Source organism: Heterodontus francisci, chromosome 35 (genome assembly GCF_036365525.1).
Source record: "Heterodontus francisci isolate sHetFra1 chromosome 35, sHetFra1.hap1, whole genome shotgun sequence".
Classification (NCBI taxonomy): Eukaryota; Metazoa; Chordata; class Chondrichthyes; order Heterodontiformes; family Heterodontidae; genus Heterodontus; species Heterodontus francisci.
The window spans coordinates 28728092-28735026 of record NC_090405.1 but is presented as its reverse complement, the minus strand read 5'-3'; positions in this window follow the sequence as shown (position 1 = coordinate 28735026).

The window sequence follows — 6935 nt, the reverse complement described above, 5'->3', positions numbered from 1 at the left end:
ACTAAACTCCAGAGATACAGCATCAGCTCCCACTCAGGATGAAACTCCAGAGATACAGCATCAGCTCCCAGTCAGGATTAAACTCCAGAGATACAGCATCAGTTCACAGTCAGGATTAAACTCCAGAGATACAGCATCAGCTCCCACTCAGGATTGAACTCCAGAGAAACAGCATCAGCTCACACTCAGGATTAAACTCCAGAGATAGAGCAGCAGATCCTAATCATGATTAAACTCCAGAGATACAGCATCAGCTCCCACTCAGGATTAAACTCCAGAGATACAACATCAGCTCCCACTCAGGATTAAATTCCAGAGATGCAGCATCAGTTCACAGTCAGGCTTAATCTCCAGAGATACAGCATCAGTTCACAGTCAGGATTAAACTCCAGAGATACAGCATCAGCTCCCACTCAGGATTAAACTCCAGAGATACAGCATCAGCTCCCACTCAGGATTAAACTCCAGAGATACAGCATCAGCTCCCACTCAGGATTAAACTCCAGAGATACAGCATCAGCTCCCAGTCAGGATTAAACTCCAGAGATACAGCATCAGTTCACAGTCAGGATTAAACTCCAGAGAAAGAGCAACTGCTCCCACTCAGGATTAAACTCCAGAGATACAGCATCAGATCCTAATCATGATTAAATTCCAGAGATACAGCATCAGCTCCTAATCATGATTAAGCACCAGAGATACAGCATCTGATCCAAATCATGATTAAACACCAGAGACACAGCATCCGATCCTAATCATCATTAAACTCCAGAGATACAGCATCAGCTCGCAGTTAGGATTAAATTCCAGAGATACAGCATCAGTTCCCAGTCAGGATTAAACTCCAGAGATACAGCATCAGCTCCCAGTCAGGATTAAACTCCAGATATACAGCATAAGCTCCCATTCAGGATTAAACTCCAGAGATACAGCTTCAGTTCCCAGTCAGGATTAAACTCCAGAGATACAGCATCAGCTCCCAGTCAGGATTAAACTCCAGAGAGAAAGCATCATTTCCCAGTCAGGATTAAACTCCAGAGATACAGCATCAGCTTCCAGTCAGGAATAAACTCCAGAGATACAGCATCAGATCCCAATCATGATTAAACTCCAGAGATACCGCATCAGCTCCCAGTCATGATTAAGCTCCAGAGATACAGCATCAGATCCTAATCAAGATTAAACTCCAGAGATACAGCATCAGCTCCCAGTCAGGATTAAACTCCAGAGATACAGCATCAGATCCCAGTCAGGATTAAACTCCAGAGATACAGCATCAGCTCCTAATCATGATAAAACTCCAGAGATACAGCATCATCTCCCAGTCAGGATTAAACTCCAGAGATACAGCATCAGATCCTAATCATGATTAAACTCCAGAGATACAGCATCAGCTCCCAGTCAGGATAAAACTCCAGAGATACAGCATCAGTTCCCAGTCAGGAATAAACTCTAGATATACAGCATCAGTTCCCAGTGAGGATTAAACTCTACGGATACAGCATCAGTTCCCAGTCAGGATTAAACTGCAGAGACACAGCATCAGATCCCAGTCAGGATTAAACTCCAGAGATGCAGCATCAGTTCCCAGTCAGGATTGAACTCCAGAGATACAGCATCATTTCCCAGTCAGGATTAAACTCCAGAGATACAGCATCAGCTTCCAGTCTGGAATAAACTCCAGAGATACAGCATCAGATCCAAATCATGATTAAACTCCAGAGATACAGCATCTGCTTCCATTCAGGATTAAACTCCAGAGATATCGCATCAGTTCCCTGTCAATTTTACTACTGAGATACAGCATCAGTTCCCAGTCAGGATTAAAGTCCGGACATACAGCATCAGCTCCCAGTCAGGATTAAACTCCAGAGATGCAGCATCAGATCCTAATCTTGATTAAACTCAACAGATACAGCATCAAATGTCAGTCAGGATTAAAATCCAGAGATACAGCATCAGCCCCCAGTCAGGATTAAACTCCAGAGATACAGCATCAGATCCTAATCATGATTAAACTCCAGAGATACAGCATCAGCTCCCAGTCAGGATTAAACTCCAGAGATGCAGCATCAGATCCTAATCTTGATTAAACTCAACAGATACAGCATCAGATGTCAGTCAGGATTAAAATCCAGAGATACAGCATCAGCTCCCAGTCAGGATTAAACTCCAGAGATACAGCATCAGATCCTAATCATGATTAAACTCCAGAGATACAGCATCAGTTCCCAGTCAGGATTAAACAGCAGAGATACAGCATCAGCTCCCAGTCATGATTAAACTCCAGAGATACAGCATTAGATCCCAGTCAGGATTAAACTCCAGAGATACAGCATCAGATCCTAATCATGATTAAACTCCAGAAATGCAGCATCAGTTCCCAGTCAGGATTAAACTCCAGAGATACAGCATCAGTTCCCAGACAGGATTAAACTCCAGACATACAGCATCAGATCCTACTCATGATTAAACTCCAGAGAGACAGCATCAGATCCTAATCATGATTACACTCCAGAGATATAGCATCCGCTCCCAGTCAGGATTAAACTCCACAGATACAGCATCAGTTCCCAGTCAGGATAAAACTCCAGAGATACAGCATCAGTTCCCAGTCAGGAATAAACTCTAGAGATACAGCATCAGTTCCCAGTCAGGATTAAACTCTAGAGATACAGCATCAGTTCCCAGTCAGGATTAAACTGCAGAGACACAGCATCAGATCCCAGTCAGGATTGAACTCCAGAGATACAGCATCATTTCCCAGTCAGGATTAAACTCCAGAGATACAGCATCAGCTTCAAGTCAGGAATAAACTCCAGAGATACAGCATCAGATCCAAATCATGATTAAACTCCAGAGATACAGCATCTGCTCCCATTCAGGATTAAACTCCAGAGATATCGCATCATTTCCCTGTCAATTTTACTCCTGAGATACAGCATCAGTTCCCAGTCAGGATTAAAGTCCGGACATACAGCATCAGCTCCCAGTCAGGATTAAACTCCAGAGATGCAGCATCAGATCCTAATCTTGATTAAACTCAACAGATACAGCATCAGTTCCCAGTCAGGATTAAAATCCAGAGATACAGCATCAGCTCCCAGTCAGGATTAAACTCCAGAGATACAGCATCAGATCCAAATCATGATTAAACTCCAGAGATACAGCATCAGTTCCCAGTCAGGATTAAACTCCAGAGATACAGCATCAGATCCAAATCATGATTAAACTCCAGAGATACAGCATCAGCTCCCAGTCAGGATTAAACTCCAGATATACAGCATCAGCTCCCAGTCAGGATTAATCTCCAGAGATACAGCATCAGCTCCCAGTCAGGATTAAACTCCAGAGATACAGCATCAGCTCACAGTCAGGATTAAACTCCAGATATACAGCATCAGTTCACAGTCAGGATTAAACTCCAGAGATACAGCATCAGCTCCCACTCAGGATTAAACTCCAGAGATACAGCATCAGATCCCAGTCAGGATTAAACTCCAGAGATACAGCATCAGATACCAGTCAGGATTAAACTCCACAGATACAGCATCAGCTCCCAGTCAGGATTAAACTCCAGAGAGACATCATCAGATCCGAATCATGATTACACTCCAGAGATACAGCATCAGCTCCCAGTCAGGATTAAACTTCAGAGATACAGCATCAGTTCCCAGTTAGGATTAAACTCCAGAGATACAGCATCAGTTCCCAGTCAGGATTAAACTCCAGAGATACAGCATCATTTCCCAGTCAGGATTAAACTCCACAGATACAGCATCAGTTCCCAGTCAGGATAAAACTCCAGAGATACAGCATCAGTTCCCAGTCAGGAATAAACTCTAGAGATACAGCATCAGTTCCCAGTCAGGATTAAACTCTAGAGATACAGCATCAGTTCCCAGTCAGGATTAAACTGCAGAGACACAGCATCAGATCCCAGTCAGGATTAAACTCCAGAGATACAGCATCAGTTCCCAGTCAGGATTGAACTCCAGAGATACAGCATCATTTCCCAGTCAGGATTAAACTCCAGAGATACAGCATCAGCTTCAAGTCAGGAATAAACTCCAGAGATACAGCATCAGATCCAAATCATGATTAAACTCCAGAGATACAGCATCTGCTCCCATTCAGGATTAAACTCCAGAGATATCGCATCAGTTCCCTGTCAATTTTACTCCTGAGATACAGCATCAGTTCCCAGTCAGGATTAAAGTCCGGACATACAGCATCAGCTCCCAGTCAGGATTAAACTCCAGAGATGCAGCATCAGATCCTAATCTTGATTAAACTCAACAGATACAGCATCAGATGTCAGTCAGGATTAAAATCCAGAGATACAGCATCAGCTCCCAGTCAGGATTAAACTCCAGAGATACAGCATCAGATCCAAATCATGATTAAACTCCAGAGATACAGCATCAGTTCCCAGTCAGGATTAACCTCCAGAGATACAGCATCAGATCCAAATCATGATTAAACTCCAGAGATACAGCATCAGTTCCCAGTCAGGATTAAACTCCAGAGATACAGCATCAGATCCAAATCATGATTAAACTCCAGAGATACAGCATCAGCTCCCAGTCAGGATTAAACTCCAGATATACAGCATCAGCTCCCAGTCAGGATTAATCTCCAGAGATACAGCATCAGTTCCCAGTCAGGATTAAACTCCAGAGATACAGCATCAGCTCGCAGTCAGGATTAAACTCCAGATATACAGCATCAGTTCACAGTCAGGATTAAACTCCAGAGATACAGCATCAGCTCCCACTCAGGATTAAACTCCAGAGATACAGCATCAGCTCCAAGTCAGGTTTGAACTCCAGAGATACAGCATCAGCTCCCAGTTAGGATTAAACTCCAGAGATACAGCATCAGTTCACAGTCAGGATTAAACTCCAGAGATACAGCATCAGCTCCCAGTCGGGATTAAACTCCAGATATACAGCATCAGGTCACAGTCAGGATTAAACTCCAGAATTACAGCATCAGCTCCCACTCAGGATTAAACTCCAGAGATACAGCATCAGTTCCCAGTCAGGATTAAACTCCAGAGATACAGCATCAGTTCGCAGTCAGGATTAAACTCCAGAGATACAGCATTAGCTCCCACTCAGGATTAAACTCCAGATATGCAGCATCAGCTCCCAGTCAGGATTAAACTCCAGAGATACAGCTTCAGTTCACAGTCAGGATTAAACTCCAGAGATACAGCATCAGCTCCCACTCAGGATTAAACTCCAGAGATACAGCATCAGATCCTAATCATGATTAAATTCCAGAGATACAGCATCAGCGCCCAGTCAGGATTAAACTCCAGAGTTTGAGCATCAGATCCGAATCATGACTAAACTCCAGAGATACAGCATCAGCTCCCACTCAGGATGAAACTCCAGAGATACAGCATCAGCTCCCAGTCAGGATTAAACTCCAGAGATACAGCATCAGTTCACAGTCAGGATTAAACTCCAGAGATACAGCATCAGCTCCCACTCAGGATTGAACTCCAGAGATACAGCATCAGCTCACACTCAGGATTAAACTCCAGAGATAGAGCAGCAGATCCTAATCATGATTAAACTCCAGAGATACAGCATCAGCTCCCACTCAGGATTAAACTCCAGAGATACAGCATCAGCTCACACTCAGGATTAAACTCCAGAGATAGAGCAGCAGATCCTAATCATGATTAAACTCCAGAGATACAGCATCAGCTCCCACTCAGGATTAAACTCCAGAGATACAACATCAGCACCCACTCAGGATTAAATTCCAGAGATGCAGCATCAGTTCACAGTCAGGATTAATCTCCAGAGATACAGCATCAGTTCACAGTCAGGATTAAACTCCAGAGATACAGCATCAGCTCCCACTCAGGTTTAAACTCCAGAGATACAGCATCAGCTCCCACTCAGGATTAAACTCCAGAGATACAGCATCAGCTCCCAGTCAGGATAAAACTCCAGAGATACAGCATCAGTTCACAGTCAGGATTAAACTCCAGAGAAAGAGCAACTGCTCCCACTCAGGATTAAACTCCAGAGATACAGCATCAGATCCTAATCATGATTAAATTCCAGAGATACAGCATCAGCTCCTAATCATGATTAAGCACCAGAGATACAGCATCTGATCCAAATCATGATTAAACACCAGAGACACAGCATCCGATCCTAATCATCATTAAACTCCAGAGATACAGCATCAGCTCGCAGTTAGGATTAAATTCCAGAGATACAGCATCAGTTCCCAGTCAGGATTAAACTCCAGAGATACAGCATCAGCTCCCAGTCAGGATTAAACTCCAGAGATACAGCATCAGCTCCCAGTCAGGATTAAACTCCAGAGAGACAGCATCATTTCCCAGTCAGGATTAAACTCCAGAGATACAGCATCAGCTTCCAGTCAGGAATAAACTCCAGAGATACAGCATCAGATCCTAATCATGACTAAACTCCAGAGATACAGCATCAGATCCCAGTCAGGATTAAACTCCAGAGATACAGCATCAGCTCCTAATCATGATAAAACTCCAGAGATACAGCATCATCTCCCAGTCAGGATTAAACTCCAGAGATACAGCATCAGATCCTAATCATGATTAAACTCCAGAGATACAGCATCAGCTCCCAGTCAGGATAAAACTCCAGAGATACAGCATCAGTTCCCAGTCAGGAATAAACTCTAGAGATACAGCATCAGTTCCCAGTCAGGATTAAACTCTAGAGATACAGCATCAGTTCCCAGTCAGGATTAAACTGCAGAGACACAGCATCAGATCCCAGTCAGGATTAAACTCCAGAGATACAGCATCAGTTCCCAGTCAGGATTGAACTCCAGAGATACAGCATCATTTCCCAGTCAGGAATAAACTCCAGAGATACAGCATCAGATCCAAATCAAGATTAAACTCCAGAGATACAGCATCT